Source organism: Chiloscyllium plagiosum, chromosome 3, assembly GCF_004010195.1.
Source record: "Chiloscyllium plagiosum isolate BGI_BamShark_2017 chromosome 3, ASM401019v2, whole genome shotgun sequence".
In the NCBI taxonomy this organism is placed as follows: Eukaryota; Metazoa; Chordata; class Chondrichthyes; order Orectolobiformes; family Hemiscylliidae; genus Chiloscyllium; species Chiloscyllium plagiosum.
Window position 1 is genome coordinate 126,861,349 of NC_057712.1, and position 18,065 is coordinate 126,879,413.

The window sequence follows — 18,065 nt, forward strand, 5'->3', positions numbered from 1 at the left end:
AGACCCCACCACTAGGGATATATTTCCCTCCCCACCCCTCTCCGCCTTCCGCAAAGACCGTTCCCTCCGTGACTACCTGGTCAGGTCCACGCCCCCCTACGGCCCACCCTCCCATCCTGGCGCTTTCCCCTGCCACCGCAGGAACTGTAAAACCTGCGCCCACACCTCCTCCCTCACTTCTATCCAAGGCCCCAAAGGAGCTTTCCACATCCATCAAAGTTTTACCTGCACATCCACTAATATCATCTATTGTATCCGTTGCTCCCGATGCGGTCTCCTCTACATTGGGGAGACTGGACGCCTCCTAGCAGAGCGCTTTAGGGAACATCTCCGAGACACCCGCACCAATCCACCAAATCGCCCCGTGGCTCAACATTTCAACTCCCCCTCCCACTCTGCCGAGGATATGGAGGTGCTGGGCCTCCTCCACCGCTGCTCCCTCACCACCAGATGCCTGGAGGAAGAACGCCTCATCTTCCGCCTCGGAACACTTCAACCCCAGGGCATCAATGTGGATTTTAACAGTTTCCTCATTTCCCCTTCCCCCACCTCATCCTAGTTTCAAACTTGCAGCTCCGCACTGTCCCCTTGACCTGTCCGGACTTGTCCGACCTGCCCAGCTCCTTTTCCACCTATCCACTCCACCCTCTCCTCCCTGACCTATCACCTTCATCTCCTTCCCCACTGACCTATTGTACTCTATGCCACTCTCTCCCCACCCCCCCCCTCCTCTAGCTTATCTCTCCACGCTTCAGGCTCTCTGCCTTTATTCCTGATGAAGGGCTTTTGCCCGAAACGTCGATTTTGCCTGTCTTCGGATGCTGCCTGAATTGCTGTGCTCTTCCAGCACCACTGATCCAGAATCTGGTTTCCAGCATCTACAGTCATTGTTTTTACAACATTACAACAGTGGCCATTCTTCCTGACTGTAAAGTATGTTTAAGTGTTTGGTGTGAAGCGTAAACACAAGCCTTCTTTCTAATCATACTGTTTGCTGATGTCTCTGGGCTGGAACTTGAGCTGTGACCTACTGCCTCCAAGACAAGTGAATCAGATCCGTTGCCGAAGACCCTGATTATCAAGATCAATGGAGAAGGAAATGGGTTGGGCAGGTACCAGCCGTGTCAGTCAGCAAAGCTTCTGTTGGCCAGGATATTAAGAGGTATTAAGAGGTTCAGGCATTGTTCTACAGGCCTCCTGCGAAGACAGGCAAAACGGTTTAAATGTCTAATAGGAGTGATTAAGCAACAATGTAATGTTGAAGGTTTAGTAGCTTGGGTCATGTGAGAGCTCAGGTTTCTGTATTTAGACGGTGAAATTGCACTGCTTGGCTCTCTGCAATTCTTTGTTCATTTTTCTGCCATCCATTTTCTTCTATCCCGTAGTTATGAGCTTTCAATGGAGTGGGCACAGGTACCCCTCTCCCACGCCATGTCCAATTGCCATACATTATGGCTGAGACAAGAACCGACAGCCCTCAAAGGCTGACGGGTTCCCAAGGTCACACTGCACATGCCTGCTGTCCCCTATATTGTAGGCTGTTTATCCCCTTGTACAGGGCCTGGCCTACCATTTAATACAATCGCGGCTGGAACTTCACATTCTCACCTACTCTTGACAACCTTTGGCCTTCTTTTCAGTCAAGAATCTACATACCACTGTCTTAAATGCCCCTAGAATTCCAAACTCACAATCTCTTCATTTCCATCCTAAATGGGAGACCTCTTACTTTAAAATCATGTCCCCAAAGTGCATCACAAGGGGAGACAGCCTTTTAGCATCCACACTTTTAAGTTTCCTTATATGTTGAAATGAAATTGCCTCTTATCCTTCTAATGCACACAGGAGCAACCTATTCAACCATCCTTCATTCTAGGTATCAATTAGGTCATCCTTCTCTGAACTGATTCTAATGCAATTACATTCTTTTGTAAATGAGACCAAAACTGTGGTCCCATCATTGTCCTGAACAAATGGAGTAAAATGTTACAAACAAAAACAGAGATTTCTGCAAAATCTCAGCAAGCCTGGCGGCATCTGTAGAGAGAAAGCAGAGTTAATGTTTCTGGTCCAGTGACCCTTCTTCAAAACTCTTACAGAGATAAGGGAAGGGGAAGGGAGTGAGATGAAGTGAATAACCCTTGCAGAGAGTCAGCAATGGGCTGAACGGTCACCTTTGCATTCCACAAATCCATGATTAAACCATTTTGAGCTGTCTAATTTATATGAATAATCACCAACATGCAGCATGTTATAAGGCAGTCGTGTCCTGCAACATAAACAGAAACTCAGCAGGTCTGGCAGCATCTGTGGAGAGAGAAATAGAGTTAACATTTCAAGTTGAGTGATCCTTCGTCAGAACTGGTTCTGACGTAGGGTCATCAGATTTGAAACGTTAACTTTGCTTCTCTCTCCACAGATACTGTCAAACCTGCTGAGTTTCTACACCAATTTCTATTTGTTTCAGATTTCTGGCATCTGCAGTTCTTCATTTTTGTTTTAGTCATGTATTACATCCTGAATGACTCAGGTGATCATCAATATCCAACATGATATTCTGGCAGAGAGAACATTTCTCGATACATCCCACAGTATCTCTGTTAGTCAGCAGGCTGCCTGGCATGGAACACAGCTCGTATAAAAGGAAACATCATAAAACAGGGGGTATTTTTGCCTCTGGTTCTGATTTTATTTTTACTCTCTCCCTGTCCCCTCCACTCTCACAATGTTAGAATCCATCCTCTCATGATGTTCACTCTATGGCCAATACTCCTGCAGCTGCCCATGCAGTGAATATTAATGCCGGCCATGTACCCACACAGACATCAGCTTGAGAGCTCTGGGGTTTCCATCTCTGACTGGACTGCTTCTGGGCGATTAAACAATCATGTCATAAAATTAGTCTCTTCAGTTGCGATCTTATTAAATTAAAGTTTTCTCTTCCCCCACCACCACCCCCACCCACCAATTACTTCATTGTCTCTCACTTCCTTACTTGGATATATAACACTAAAAACCTCAGCTGTGATGTTATGCTGCAATTCCATAGAGCCCTGGTTAGACCACACTTGGAATATTGTGTTCAGTTGTGCTTGCCTCATTATAGGAAGGATGTGGAAGTTTTAGAGAGGGTGCACAAGAGATTTACCAAGATGCTGCCTGGACTGGAGAGCATGTCTTATGAAAAAAGGTTGAGGGAGCTAGGGCTTTGCTCATTGGAGTGAAGAAGGATGAGAGGTAACTTGGTAGAGGTGTACAAGATGAGAGGCACAGATAGATTGGATAGCCAGAGACTTTTTCACCTGGTCAGCAGAGACAAGTTGGACCGAAAAATCTATTTCCATGCTCTACAACTCTACAGTGTCTAACATATCCCACTGTAATTCTTCAGATTGTTGGTTTAGTGGCTGCTTTAACATTACATTGCAGTTCCTGTCTTCTACTGATTAAGCCATACAGTTTGTAATTCTCTTTCTGAACCTCACTGTTTTTCTACCACTCTCGCCTCCTTATGATGTGACTTAAAACCTACTTCCTGTCAAACATTCAGTCACCTATCTCTTTCCATTTGACCACAGTAGTGTGAAGGATCTCAAGACATTTTACTGTATTATGGGCACTGTACAAACATCGGTCATTCAATTGCAACTCCCCTAAAAGGGCAGATAGAGGCGCCAAGGAGATTTGCTCCGAAGAACTCAAGAATTCTGAAATAAGAGCAGGTCATTCACTCCTGGAGTCTGCTCCAACATCCGCCGACATCACCTATCCCACGCGCCCCCTAATATCCAGGGCTGCAAAGAGATTGGCTATCTTCAAAAGGTCAGGCTATTATTAGCTGGCCAACACTGAAAGCATGTGGTCACAATAGTGGTCAGGTGCCTTCCTGATGCCAACTGGGAGCAGCTATATTCATATCAGAATCTGGTGCTACCTTTCCATTTATAGAAACTGTTGTTCACTGATTAGGACCTAGGTGCAATGGGGTTGGGATAAATTTAGCAGGGCTGCTGACATTTGGACTTGGCACGGAGAACGTGGAGTGTAGCCAGAAGTATTCAAAGCCTCCAGAGCCTGTGCCGGCTAAAACAACAGAGCATGCAGTCGGCATTATCAGCTGAGGACACCACACATGGTCTTCGATCGTGTGAGAACCCACTGTCAGCCAGCTTTCACTCACATGGTCGGAGTGACTGGGAGGGTGAGGAGCAGGACTCAGACAGAGGGAGATAGAGGCGGCTGAAGTCACAATTTCCAAACATTATGTATTGAGTATTCAAATCTGCATACTTCGCCGTGTCTACAATTTCATTTCCTGATCTGTATCAAGACACTGGAAAGGGATAGGTTACACTGGGAATTTATCATTTTTAAAGTGACACTCCAAGCTTGACAAATCAATTTTAAGGTTGCATCAGTTAGAAGGAAATGCTTTCATTTGTATAGCACCTTTCACAATCTCGGGATGCCCTACAGCGCTTTACAGCCACTGAAGAACTCTTGAAGTGTAGTCACTGTTCTAATGTAGGAATTTACACACAGCAATCTCCCAGCAATATGATAATAACCCAATTGCCTTTTTTTATTCACTTGTGAGACATGGGTGTTGCTTGGTGAAGCAACACGTATTTGCCGTCCCTAGTTGCCCCTTGAGAAGGTGGTGGTGAGCTGCCCTCTTGAACTGCTGCACTCCATCTGCTGTGGGTTGACCCACAATGTCCTTAGGGACGGAATTCTAAGATTTTGATCCATTGCCTCTGAGGGAATGGCAATATATTTCCAAGTCAGGATGGTAAGTGGCTTGGAGGGGAACTTGCAGGCAGTTGTGTTCCCATGTATCTGCTGCCTTTGTCCTTCTAAATAATAGCAGCCTTGGGTTTAGAAGGTGCTGTCTAAGGATCTTTGGTGAATTTCTGCAGTGAATCTTGTAAATGGTGCATACTGCTGTTACTGAGCATCGGTGGAGGGTGTGGATGCTTGTGGATGTGGCGTTGATCAATAGGCTTTGTCCTGGATGGTGTCAAGCTTCTTGAGTGTTGTTGGAGCTGCACCCATCCAGCTAAGCGGGGAATATTCCACCACACTCCTGACTTATGCCTTGGAGACGGTGGGACAGGCTTTGGGGAGTCAGGAGGTGAATTAGTCCCCATTGTATTCCTAACCTCTGACCTCTTCTTGTAGCCATTGTGTTTACATGGCCCAACCATTTCAGTTTCTGCTTTAGTAATGTGGAGTAAATTTTGACCAGGGAATGGGATTAATTTTGTCAACTATGTCGCTGGAAGTCAGGGATTCAGTTCAGCACCTCACCTAAAAGACAATAACTCAAACAGTGCCGCATTCCCTCAGTACTGCTCTGGCATGTCTGCTTAGATTATGCATCACAAATGGCTGGAGTGGGACCTTCACACCAGAAGGTAAAGTGAATCAGAAGTGAAAAATGATTGGGAGGCGATTAGTCAGATTATAAACCCGTCTCATAGGTTCCCCATGGGAGACTGATTAGTAAGGTTAGATCTCATGGAATACAGGGAGAACTAGCCATTTGGATACAGAACTGGCTCAAAGGTAGAAGACAGAGGGTGGTGATGGAGGGTTGTTTTTCAGACTGGAGGCCTGTGACCAGTGCAATGCCACAAGGATCGGTGCTGGGTCCTCTATTTTTTGTAATTTACATAAATGATTTGGATGCAAGCATAAGAGGTACAGTTAGTAAGATTGCAGATGACACCAAAATTGGGAGGTGTAGTGGACAGCGAAGAGGGTTACCTCAGATTACAACAGGATGTTGACCAGATGGGCCAATGGGCTTAGAAGTGGCAGATGGAGTTTAATTCAGATAAATGTGAGGAGCTACATTTTGGGAAAGCAAATCTTAGCAGGACTTATACACTTAATGGTAAGGTCCTAAGGAGTGTTGCTCAACAAAGAGATCTTGGAGTGCAGATTCATAGCTCCTTGAAAGTGGAGTCGCAGGTAGATAGGATAGTGAAGGCAGCGTTTGGTGAAGGCGTTTAGTGAAGAATGCTTTCTTTTATTGGTCAGAGTATTGAGTACAGGAGTTGGGAGGTCATGTTGCGGCTGCACAGGACATTGGTTAGGCCACTGTTGGAATATTGTGTGCAATTCTGGTCTCCTTCCTATCAGAAAGATGTTGTGAAACTTGAAAGGGTTCAGAAACGATTCACATGGATGTTGCCAGGGATGGAGGATTTGAGCTAAAAGGAGAGGCTGAACAGGTTGGGGATGTTTTCCCTGGAGCGTCGGAGGCTGAGGGGTGACCTTATCGAGGTTTACAAAATTATGAGGGGCATGGATAGGATAAATAGACAAAGTCTTTTCCCTGGGGTCGGGGAGTCCAGAACTAGAGGGCATAGGTTTAGGGTGAGAGGGGAAGGATATAAAAGAGACCTAAGGGGCAACTTTTTCACGCAGAGGGTGGTACGTGTATGGAATGAGCTGCCAGAGGATGTGGTGGAGGCTGGTACAATTGCAACATTTAAGAGGCATTTGGATGGGTATAGGAATAGGAAGGGTTTGGAGGGATATGGGCCGGGTGCTGGGGGGGACTAGATTGGATTGGGATATCTGGTCAGCATGGACAGGTTGGACAGAAGGGTCTGTTTCCATGCTGTACATCTCTATGACTCATATGACTCTATGAACAGTGGAGTGCCACAAGGATCGGTGCTGGGTCCTCTTTTTTTTTCATTTACATAAATGATTTGAATGCGAGCATAAGAGGTACAGTTAGTAAGTTTGCAGATGACACCAAAATTGGAGGTGTTGTGGACAGCGAAGAGGGTTACCTCAGATTACAACAGCATGTTGACCAGATGGGCCAATGGGCTTAGAAGTGGCAGGTGGAGTTTAATTCAAATGAATATGAGGTGCTGCAATTTGGGAAAGCAAATCTTAGCAGGACTTATACACTTAATGGTAAGGTCCTAGGGCGTGTTGCTCAACAAAGAGACCTTGGAGTGCAGATTCATAGCTCCTTGAAAGTGGAGTCGCAGGTAGATAGGATAGTGAAGAAGGCATTTGGTGAAGGCGTTTAGTGAAGAATGCTTTCCTTTATTGATCAGAGTATTGAGTACAGGAGTTGGGAGGTCATGTTGCAGCTGTACAGGACATTGGTTAGGCCACTGTTGGAATATTGTGTGCAATTCTGGTCTCCTTCCTATCAGAAAGAAGTTGTGAAACTTGAAAGGGTTCAGAAAAGATTCACATGGATGTTGCCAGGGATGGAGGATTTGAGCTATAGGGAGAGGCTGAACAGGCTGGGGCTGTTTTCCCTCGAGCATCGGAGGCTGAGGGATGATTTTATAGAGGTTTACAAAGTTATGAGGGACATGGATAGGGTAAATAGACAAAGTCTTTTCTCTAGGGTTGGGGAGTCCAGAACTAGAGGCCATAGGCTTACGGTGAGACGGGAAAGATATAAAAGAGTCCTACGGGGCAACTTATTCACACAGAGGGTGGTACGTGTATGGAATGAGCTGACAGAGGAAGTGGTGGAGGCTGGTACAATTGCAACATTTAAGAGGCATTTGGATGGGTATATGAATGGGAAGGAGAAAATGCTGTAAAATCTCAGTAGGTCTGGCAGCATCTGTAAGGAGAGAAAGGAGCTGACCTTTCGAGTCTAACTGACCCTTTGTCAAAGCTTTGACAAAGGGTCAGTTAGACTCGAAATGTCAGCTCTTTTCTCTCATTACAGATGATGCCAAACCTGCTGAGATTTTCCAGCATTTTCTCTTTTGGTTTCAGATTCCAGCATCCGCAGTAATTTGCTTTTATTATGAATAGGAAGGGTTTGGAGGGATATGGGCCGGGTGCTGGCAGGTGGGACTAGATTGGGTTGGGATATCTGGTCGGCATGGACGAGTTGGACCGAAGGGTGTGTTTCGATGCTGTACATCTCTATGACTCTATTACTCTATTTGTTCAGTGCCAGAGTTTAAGTGCTGGCTAGATATAATCCAGGCAGAGGAGAAAGTGAGCACTGCAGATGGTGGAGATCAGAGTCAAGAGTATGGTGCTGGAAAAGCTCAGCAGGTCAGGCAGCATCTGAGGAGCAGCAGAATCGATGTTTCGGGCATAAGCCCTCCCCGATGAATACTGGATGGAAAAGTTACAAACTCAAGTAGATAAAAGAAAAAAAAGATATATATGTTGTTATTCTGTACAATGAATTATCATTTTGAATTTTCTGTTTCATTTGTTTTGCACTGGTATTCTTATTATTTAGATATTAATTTATGTTAAAATAGGAAAAGGAATCTATAAATATGTCGTAGGATCTGGTAGGCAAACCTGAGACCAGTAGATTTGGGGGCAAATGATATTAAATGTTAATTGAGGGATAATTAGGGAGCGCCTCACTGCGCATATATAGATGGGGGACTCTCAATTCTCCTGCTCCTCAGATGCTGCCAGATGTGCTGTGCTTTTCCAGCACCACACTCTCAACTCATATTCCAGGCATATGCAATTTTAGTCAGAGTATTAATTTTACTGTCACTCCAACACCACTTCAACAACAGAAACGAAAATAGCCTGAGAAACTCAGCAGCTTTAGTAGCATCGGTGGAGAGAAAGCAGAATTCACACTTAAGTTTGATTAACATTTTAAGTCCAGTGACCCTTCTTCAGAACTGATCACTTGTCCCCAATCTATTCCATCTTTGGATAACTGCCTATGTGGAGTTTGAACCTTCTGTCCATGTCTGCATGGATTTCCTCTGGGTGTTCTGGTTTCCTCCTAGAGTCCAAAGATGTGCAGGTTAGGTGGATTGGCCATAAGAAATGCAGGATTACAGGGATGGGGTGGGTCTGGGTGGGATGCTGTTCAGAGGGTCAGTGTGGACTCAATGAGCTGAATGACCTGCTTCCACACTGGAGGGATTTTATGATTCTATACATCCAAGCAAGTGCTCATTCAGTTATTCCTTCGTTATATACAGTTATCAACTGTTTCCTAGTTTTATCTGGTCTCAGGCTTCCCTACTACATAATGTTATTGCCAAAACATTCCCCACCCTCACCCCCACTACCCCAGTCCCTGGGGTTTATAATCATTATCCACCCAGCAAGTTTTGAGAAGATTTGTAGCTCAGGTTGAGGTTTTGGATATAGGTTTGCTCACTGAATTGAAAGGTTCATTTCCAGACGTTTCATTACCTTACTAGGTAACATCTTCAGTGGACCTCATGCAAAGCAATGCTGAAAATTCCTACTTTCTATTTATATGGTTGGGTTTCTTTGGGTTGGTGATGTTATTTCCTGTGGTGAAGTCACTTCCTGTTCCTATGTCTCAGGGGGTGGTAGATGGGGTCTAACTCGACGTGTTTATTGATAGAGTTCCAGTTGGAATGCCTTGCTCCTAGGAATTCTCGTGTGTGTCTTTGTTTGACTTGTCCTAGGATGGATATATTGTCCCAGTCGATGTAGTGTCCTTCCTCATCGTATGTGAGGATACTAGTCAGAGAGGGTCATGTCTTTTTGTGGCTAGTTGGTGTTCATGTATCCTGGGGGCTAGTTTTCTGCCTGTTTGTCCAATATTGTGTTTGTTATAGTCCTTACACGTCATTTTGCAAATGACATTAGTTTTGCTTGCTGTCTGTATAGGGTCTTTCAAGTTCATTAGCTGCTGTTTTAGTGTGTTGGTGGGTTTGTTATCATGATGCCAAGGAGTCTGTCTACCCATTATGGAAACAATCCAATGTTCATTACCCGGACTGAGAGTCAGGTTGAAAGTCGATACATTTAATTTAAAGAGTATAATGGAGTTATTAATGTATATGAGGGCACAAAGAGACATTTAACAGGATCATAGAATCTTCTAGCAACACAATAAATACAAAATATTGTGGATGCTGAAGGTATGAAATCAGAACAAAAAAAATTGGAGTATTTCAGCAGGATTAGCAGCATGTATGGAAAGAGAAACAGAGCTAATGTTTCAAGTCCGGTGCCTTTCAGCACTTCCTGTTCTTATTACAGTAAAATGTTTTGTTCCTTTTCCATTGGTGGGTGGGTCAGAAACTAGTTGGCATAGATTTCAGAGAAAAATGAGTTTTTATATAGGGAGTTATTATGACTGCACTGCCTGAAAGATTCATAGAAGAAGATTAGATTCCCTACAATATGGAAACAGGCCATTTGGCCCAACAAGCTCACACCGACCCTCCAAAGAGTAACTCACCCAGACCCATTCCCCTAACCTATATTTATCCCTGACTAATGCACCTAACACTACAGGCAATTTAACATGGCCAATTCACCTGACCTGCACATTTTTGGACTGTGGGAGGAAACCAGAGCACCCGGAGGAAACCCACACAGACACAGGGAGAATGTGCAAAATCCATGCAGACAGTCCCCCGAGGCAGGAATCAAACCCGCGTCCGTGGTGCTGTGAGGCAGCAGTGCTAACCACTGAGGCACCGTGCCACCCCAAAATGAGGGTTTCTCTGGGAAAATCATTCAACATTTCAAAATGGGAATTGAAGAAATCCTAGAAGGGGAAAATTTAGCAGGACAATAATAAAAGAGCAGGCAAGTGAGATTTATTCAAAACATTAATTGAAGAGAAATACGATAGGATGAATGGACTCTTTCTGTTTCTTTGTAACCAACCCATTCAGCAATATTGTGATATACCTCCGGAGCAGGTAGGATTTGTACCTAGCCCATCTAGCCCGGAGGTAGGGATACAACCACTGTCCAAAAAGAGACCTTAAGAAAGGCAGCAGTTTTCATCTCTAAAGGGCATGGGTGTATCAGATGGCTTTTGGCCAAAATGGTCATAATAAGATTTTTACTGAACTTAAATTCATCATCTGCCATGGCAGGATTTAAACCCAAGTCCCCAGATATTACATGTTCAGATTAATATTCTAGCAACAGTACCATGAAGTCATCACTTGCCCTATCTCATTCTGTAATTCCATGGAAACAACACATAAAGAGCATACACTTATTACCCTCCTCTTCTCCTTTAGGTGACGAGGAAGAGTCCATGAGTGATAAATGAATGAACTGAATCCATGGGGTCATCTTCACACTCTCTTGTTCTTACATTGGGTAAATCTCGTAACCAGCTGGAGAATGTGACATACGATATGGCTATAAAAATAGTCTGCCTGGTTAGCGGTGCTTTAGAGTCCCCTCATGGTCAAACAAGCTATCCTTCACTGAGTCAGCTTTCTGCATAGATAGCTTACAATGGGTTTTAAGCCAAAGCTTTTCAAAGTTCTCTCAAGATCAGGGCGTCTCTCTAAAAGGCTTTAAGGATTGTGTTTTGTCAGAGTTGCAATAACATGTGTTTATATAGCAACTGTAATGTGGTAAAAGTATTGTAAAGTACTTTCACAGACAATATGTGACATTTAGCTATGACCTGAAGAGAGGTGGCTTCTCCTTAATAATTCCATTGCCTGTTCTTCCTCATATATTTTCTTTATGATTATAAATTCTATCCTGAAAAATTGTTTCTAGTCATTTTTCCACTGATAGAACATAGAACATAGAACATAGAACAATACAGCACAGAACAGGCCCTTCAGCCCACGATGTTGTGCCGACCACTGATTCTCATATATACACCCTCAAATTTCTGTGACCATATGCATGTCCAGTAGTCTCTTAAATGTCCCCAATGACCCTGCTTCCACAACTGTTGCTGGCAACGCATTCCATGCTCTCACAACTCTCTGTGTAAAGAACCCACCTCTGACACCCCCTCTATACTTTCCTCCAACCAGCTTAAAACTACGACCCCTCGTGTTAGTCATTTCTGCCCTGGGAAATAGTCTCTGGCTATCGACTTTATCTATGCCTCTCATATGACACAGAACAATGCTGATTGGAGGTGGGGATGGTAGTTGGCATATAGTCAACCTTTTGTCTTCATGGTCCTTGCAATTAATTCTCGGATGGGAGGGGAAAGGCTGACAACTACCTTCTTAGCATGAAACTCATTGAGACTCATAAATGGCCACTGGTAATTATCCACCAATATGGATAGGGGCGAGGAACAAAAGGGAAGCTATCTCTTTGTCTTTCACAATGACATTCCCTGTCCCCATCCCCTCCCTTCCCCTCACCAACTCACTGGGCCTTCCCTGACTGATCCTAGTGATCTCATTAGGGCACAGCACGGTGGTTAGCTCAGTGGTTAGCAGTGCGGCCTCACAGTCCCAGGGACCCGGGTTCGATTCCACCCTCGGTTGTCTGTCTATGTGGATTCTGGATCAATGGCACCCATCCTTCAATCCCCTCATCCAAGTCATTAATAAAAATTACAAACAGTAGAGGCCCAAGGACAGAGCCCTGTGGAACACCACTCACCACAGACTTCCAGGCAGAATATTTTCCTTCTACTACCACTCGCTGTCTTCTGTTGGCCAGCCAATTCTGTATCCAGTCATCTAAGTTCCCCTGTATCCCATTCCTCATGACCTTCTGAATGAGCCTACCATGGGGAACCTTATCAAATGCATTGCTGAAGTCCATATACACCACATCCACAGCTCGGCCCTCATCAACATTTCTAGTCACATCCTCAAAGAACTCGATAAGGTTTGTGAGGCATGACCTGCCCCTCACAAAGCCGTGTTGACTGCATTTAATCAAGCCATGCTCTTCCAAATGGTCATAAATTCTATCCTGCAGAATCCTTTCTAACACCTTGCAGACGACAGACGTGAGACTTACTGGTCTATAATTGCCGGGGATTTCCCTATTTCCTTTCTTGAAGAGAGGAATTACATTTGCCTCTCTCCAGTCCTCAGGTACGACTCCAGTGGACAGCGAGGATGAAAAGATCTTCGCAAGTGGCAAAGCAATTGCATTTCTCGTTTCCCAAAGCAGCCGAGGACAAATCTGGTCCAGGCCTGGTGACTTGTCAATTTAATGTTTGACAAAATTTTCAGCACATCAGCTTCCTCTATCTCTATCCATTCCAGCATGCACACCTGCTCTTCAAAGGTTTCATTCAGTACAAAGTCCATTTCTTTCGTAAAGACAGAAGCAAAAAACTCATTTAGGGCTTCCCCTCCCTCCTCAGACTCCACACACAAATTCCCTACACTATCCCTGATCGGCCCTACTCTTTCTTTGACCATTCTCTAATTCCTCACATAAGTGTAAAATGCCTTTGTGTTCTCCCTAATCCATTGTGCCAAGCCTTTCTCGTGCCCCCTCCTGGCTCTCCTCAGACCATTTTTGAGCTCCTTCCTCACCTGCCTGTAATCCTCTAGAGCTGAGCCTGACCCTAGCTTCCTCCACCTTATGTAACTTACCTTTTTCCTTTTGACGAGAAGCTCCACCGCTCTCGTCATCCAAGGTTCCTTTATCTTACTATTTCTTGCCTGTCTCAGAGGGACATATTTATTCATCACTCGCAACAACTGTTCCTTAAACAGTCTCCACATGTCTATAGTGCCTTTACCATGGAACAATTGCTCCCAATCCATGCTTCCTAACTCATGTCTATGAATTTAACAAGCAAAGGCTGATTGAGTACAGGTAGTACTGTACACATTACAGTATCAAAGGGCTGTACTGTTTGATGCACTCCCAGCAGTGTATTAAACTGGAGTTCTGAAGAAAAGTCATATCAGACTCATAACATCAAATCTGTTCCAGTGTCTACAGATCCCACTAGGCTGGTTGAGTTTCTCCAGTGTTCTCTGTGTTGATTTCAGATTTCCAACAACTGCGGTAAATTTCCTTTAAACTCATGCCAAGACAGTTAATCATTTAATAGTCTCTTTAAGCTATCAATCAAATTATGAACTCAGAATACCCCTGCTGAGATAATTGTAGTTGTTCTCCTCTTTTTCCCCCCTCCCTATTCTTTTTAAATGCTCTAAACCCTGGAACATCCAGCAACCATTCCTGCCCCTGAGAAACTCATGTCTCTGTTATGGCCACAACATCATAGCACCAGGTACTGATCCATGCTCTAAGTTCATCACTTTTATTCCTGATACTCCTGGCGTTAAAGCAAACACACTTTAACTGATCCCTTGGTTCCTTCCCAGGAAAATCCTTCCCACTAGCTGGTCTACCTCTTGCTATTGCCTCATCTGCATCAACTCTCACCTCCGGTATACAGCTCAGGTTCCCACCTCCCTGCCATACTAGTTTAAACCGTCTCGACCTACTCGAGCAAACCTTCCACCCAGGACATTGGTCCCCTTCCAGTTCAGATGCAACCCGTCCTTCTTGTACGGGTCCCACCTTCCCAAGAAGGCATCCCAATTATCTACATATCTGAAGCCCTCCCAGCTGCGCAGCCACGTGTTAAGCTGCGCCAGCTCCCTGTTCCTAGCCTTGCTATCTCGTGGCACCGGTAGTAAACTAGTTCATCCTGCTTTGCAGCTCCCATCCTAACTCCCTGAAATCACTTTTTATATCCTCGATCCTTTTCCTGGCTACATCATTAGTGCCAATATGTAACACGATTTCTGGCTGTTCGCCCTCCCCTGTTAAGCTAACCAACCTGCAATTGCTGGACTTATCTTAACAACCTTTTCTGAATAAAGGCGTAACGTGTGGCACCACTCCTGATTTCAGGGAAAATTGAAAGATTATTGTCAGTAGCCTTGCAATTTCAACTCTCACTTCTGTCAATATGCTTGGACGCATGTCATCCAATCACGCTGCCTTATCAGTTTTAAACACCATCAGTCTATTCAGTACCACTTCCTTATCAATTTTAAACCAGTGACTGAGTTTCCTCCTCTCTCACCATGGTCTGGGCAGCATTTGCCAACGGTTTACGTGGTCAACTTTCTGATGGGAGCCTGGAACTTGCAATCTTACCATTCTGAGGCAGGAGTGTTACCTATTGAGTCACATCAGATGTTGCATGACAGTGAACACTGATCAAGTTTTGTGCAGATACTCAGGGAACTCATAGGTGACTTATACAGTTATATAATACAATGCAATTTAATACAGCACAAGAAGAGGCTCTTTGGCCCATTGAACCTGCGCTAATTCTAATTCTTATTCAGATCCACTACTTATTATCCATGAGCGGTTTTTATGCCTTTGTTCACTTCTAATCATGTGTCTATCAAGCCACCTTACACGTTGCTAGTGTGCCTACTTCCACCACCTCCACTGGCAGTATGTTCCATGCACCTACCACCCCTCTGTGTAAAACATTTTCCTGCATTTTTTTTATTCATTTGTGGGACTTAGGTGTTGCTGGCTGGCCAGCATTGACAGCCCATCCCTATTGCCTTTGAGAAAGTGGTGGTGAGCTGTCTTCTTGAATCGCTGCAGTCCACTTCTTGTGGGTTGACCCACACTGCCCTTCGGGAGGGAATTCCAGGAATTTGATCCAACAACAGTGAAGGGACAGCGATATATTTCCAAGTCAGGGTGGTGAGTGGCTTGGAGGGGAACTTGCAGGTATTCCCAAGTACCTGCTGCCCTTTTCCTTCTAGATAGAAGTGGTCGTGAATCTTTGGTGAATTTCTGCAGTGCATCTTGTAGATAGTACACACGGCTGCTACTGAGCGCCGGTAGTGGAGGGATTGAATGTTTGTAGATGTGGTGCCAATCAAGCGGGTTGCTTTGTCCTGGATGGTGTCCAGCTTCTTGAGTGTTGTTGGAGCTGCACCCATCCAGCCAAGTTGGGACTATTCCATCACACTGCTGATTTATGCCTTCTCCCCTAACATTCCCCCTCTTACCTTGTGCCCTCTTGTAGGTGTCCTTTCCACCCTGGTAAAATGCCTCTGACTATCCACCTTATCTATGCCTCTCATAGTTTTGTAGACCTCTATCAGGTCACCCCTCAGCCTCCAACTTTCCAGTGAAAACAATTTGAGTTTATTCAACTTCTCCTCAAAACTAGAACCCTCCAGACCAGGCAAGATCCTGGTAAACCTTCTCTGTGCCCTGTCCAAAGTATCCACATCCTTGTGGTAGTGTGGCAACAAGAACTGCATGCAGTATTCCAAATGTAGCCTAACTAACTTGATTAGTCCTTTCTCTATCACTGTCTATTTAAACCAGTCCTGATGAATCTTGGAATCCTGCAATAACAAGACTCCTGTGTGAAAATAGACAAAAGTTGACAATGGTCTGAAAATGGCAATGCACACAGTCATGTGATTCCAGATATGTTGAATAGCCTTTTACCATTCGCTAGGCAAAACTGAGAACTGCAGATGCTGGAAATCAGAGTCTAGATTAGAGTGGTGCTGGAAAAGCACAGCAGGTCAGGCAGATCCGAGGAGCAGGAAAATCGACGTTTCAGGCAAAAGTCCTTCACTGTCAGTACTGAAACATGGAGATGCTACCACTTGTCTAAGAGTCACATGACCCTCTCACTCATCGGAGTCTCACACATCAGCCCAAATCCATGATTTCAGAAGGAGAGAGAGAAAATTGGATGGACAAAGGAAGTGTAGATTTTTAAAAACTGGGTCATACACACTCACGTTTGTCTCGAAATGTTTGCTTGTCAGCATTATGGACTGAAGGTTGTTCACCAGTTCATTATGCACCAGCTTTCTCTCCCTCCCTCCGTCTCTCTCTTTCCAAGTCTTGTGACTACACTAAATTTAGCCCCGATGCAATCTAACTTGGGCCTCTGCCTGGCATGTCCACCACGTTGAGGTAATTTCTGTGCCTGTTACACCAGCATCAGCTCATGTTCCCTGAACTGAGTCAAGCAGGACTGAAATAAAAATCGTACCTTTCGACGTGCTCTTACATGCTTTATCTGAACATCCCTGTGCATACTTTACATCTCTCAGCTTGTTAGTGATTTTATCTTCAACTTTTTCCTTTCTCCTCCAGAGTTTTGATCAGTGAAATTTCAATGACGAGAGGATCGTTAGAAAATGATAAGTAACTCAAACATGCATTCGAAGAAATGGAATCCATAAACAATAAGGTTTAAGGTTAATATTCGAGTTAATCTCCCAGATCCTAGAAATAAAGAAGCACAGAAAATAAGAGTCAGGATAAGCCATTTGGCCCATTTTCCACTCAACATGATTATGGATAATCCTGTGCCACAGTACCATATTCCCACTGTCTCTCATACCCTTGACACCTCTAGCTTCGAAAAAATTGTTGCTTTCTTAAATATATTCAGTACTTTTGGCAACACAGTCTTCTTTAGTCGAAGATGCCATCACCCTATCAGCATCCCTGCATTCAGTCCAGGCAGCTCAGTCCGAGTTGTATATGTTTCAATGAGATTCCTTCTCATTCTTCTGAAGACAGACCGAGTCAACCCAATTTCACTTTATTCAACAAACCTGCTATCCCAGGAATCAGTTTGGTGAACATTCAGTGGACTCCCTCAATGATTTTTCTTAGGTAAGGAGACCAAAACTACACAAAGTACTCCAGGTGTGGTCTTCTCAAGGCCCTGTACAGCTGCAGTGAGACTTCCTTCCTCCTGTATTTAAATCCCCTTGCAATAAAGGCTAACTAACCAGTTATCTTCCTAAATGCTTACTGTACCTGTATGCTTGCTTTCAATGACTCACACTCTCACGCTCCCACTCCCCATATGATAGGGGAAGGTTTAAAAGGGACTTATTGGGCAACTTTTTCACACAGAGGGTGGCACATGTATAGAATGAGCTGCCAGAGGAAATAGTAGAGGCATCAGGATGAGTATATGAATAGGAAGGGTTTAGAGGGATATGGGCCAAATGCTGGCAAATGGGAGTAGATTAGTTTAGGATATCTGGTGACATGGATGAGTTAGACTGACTCAATAACTCCTTCATCTAAATCAATGGTATATATTGTGAATAGCTGGGGTCCAAACACTGACCCCTTGTTAAAGCACTTGTCACTCTGAAAATGACACATTTGCTCGTAACCTCTGTTTCCTATCTGCTAAAATTCTCAGTCCATGCCTGTATATTACAACCAATACCATGTTTTGCAATAATATCCTCTTATGTGACACTTCGGAGGTCTGGAAAATGGCAGGATAAATTCAAGGGAATGGAAGAACATAAGACCATAAAACATAGGAGCAGAAATTAGGCCATTCAGCCCATCGAGTCTGC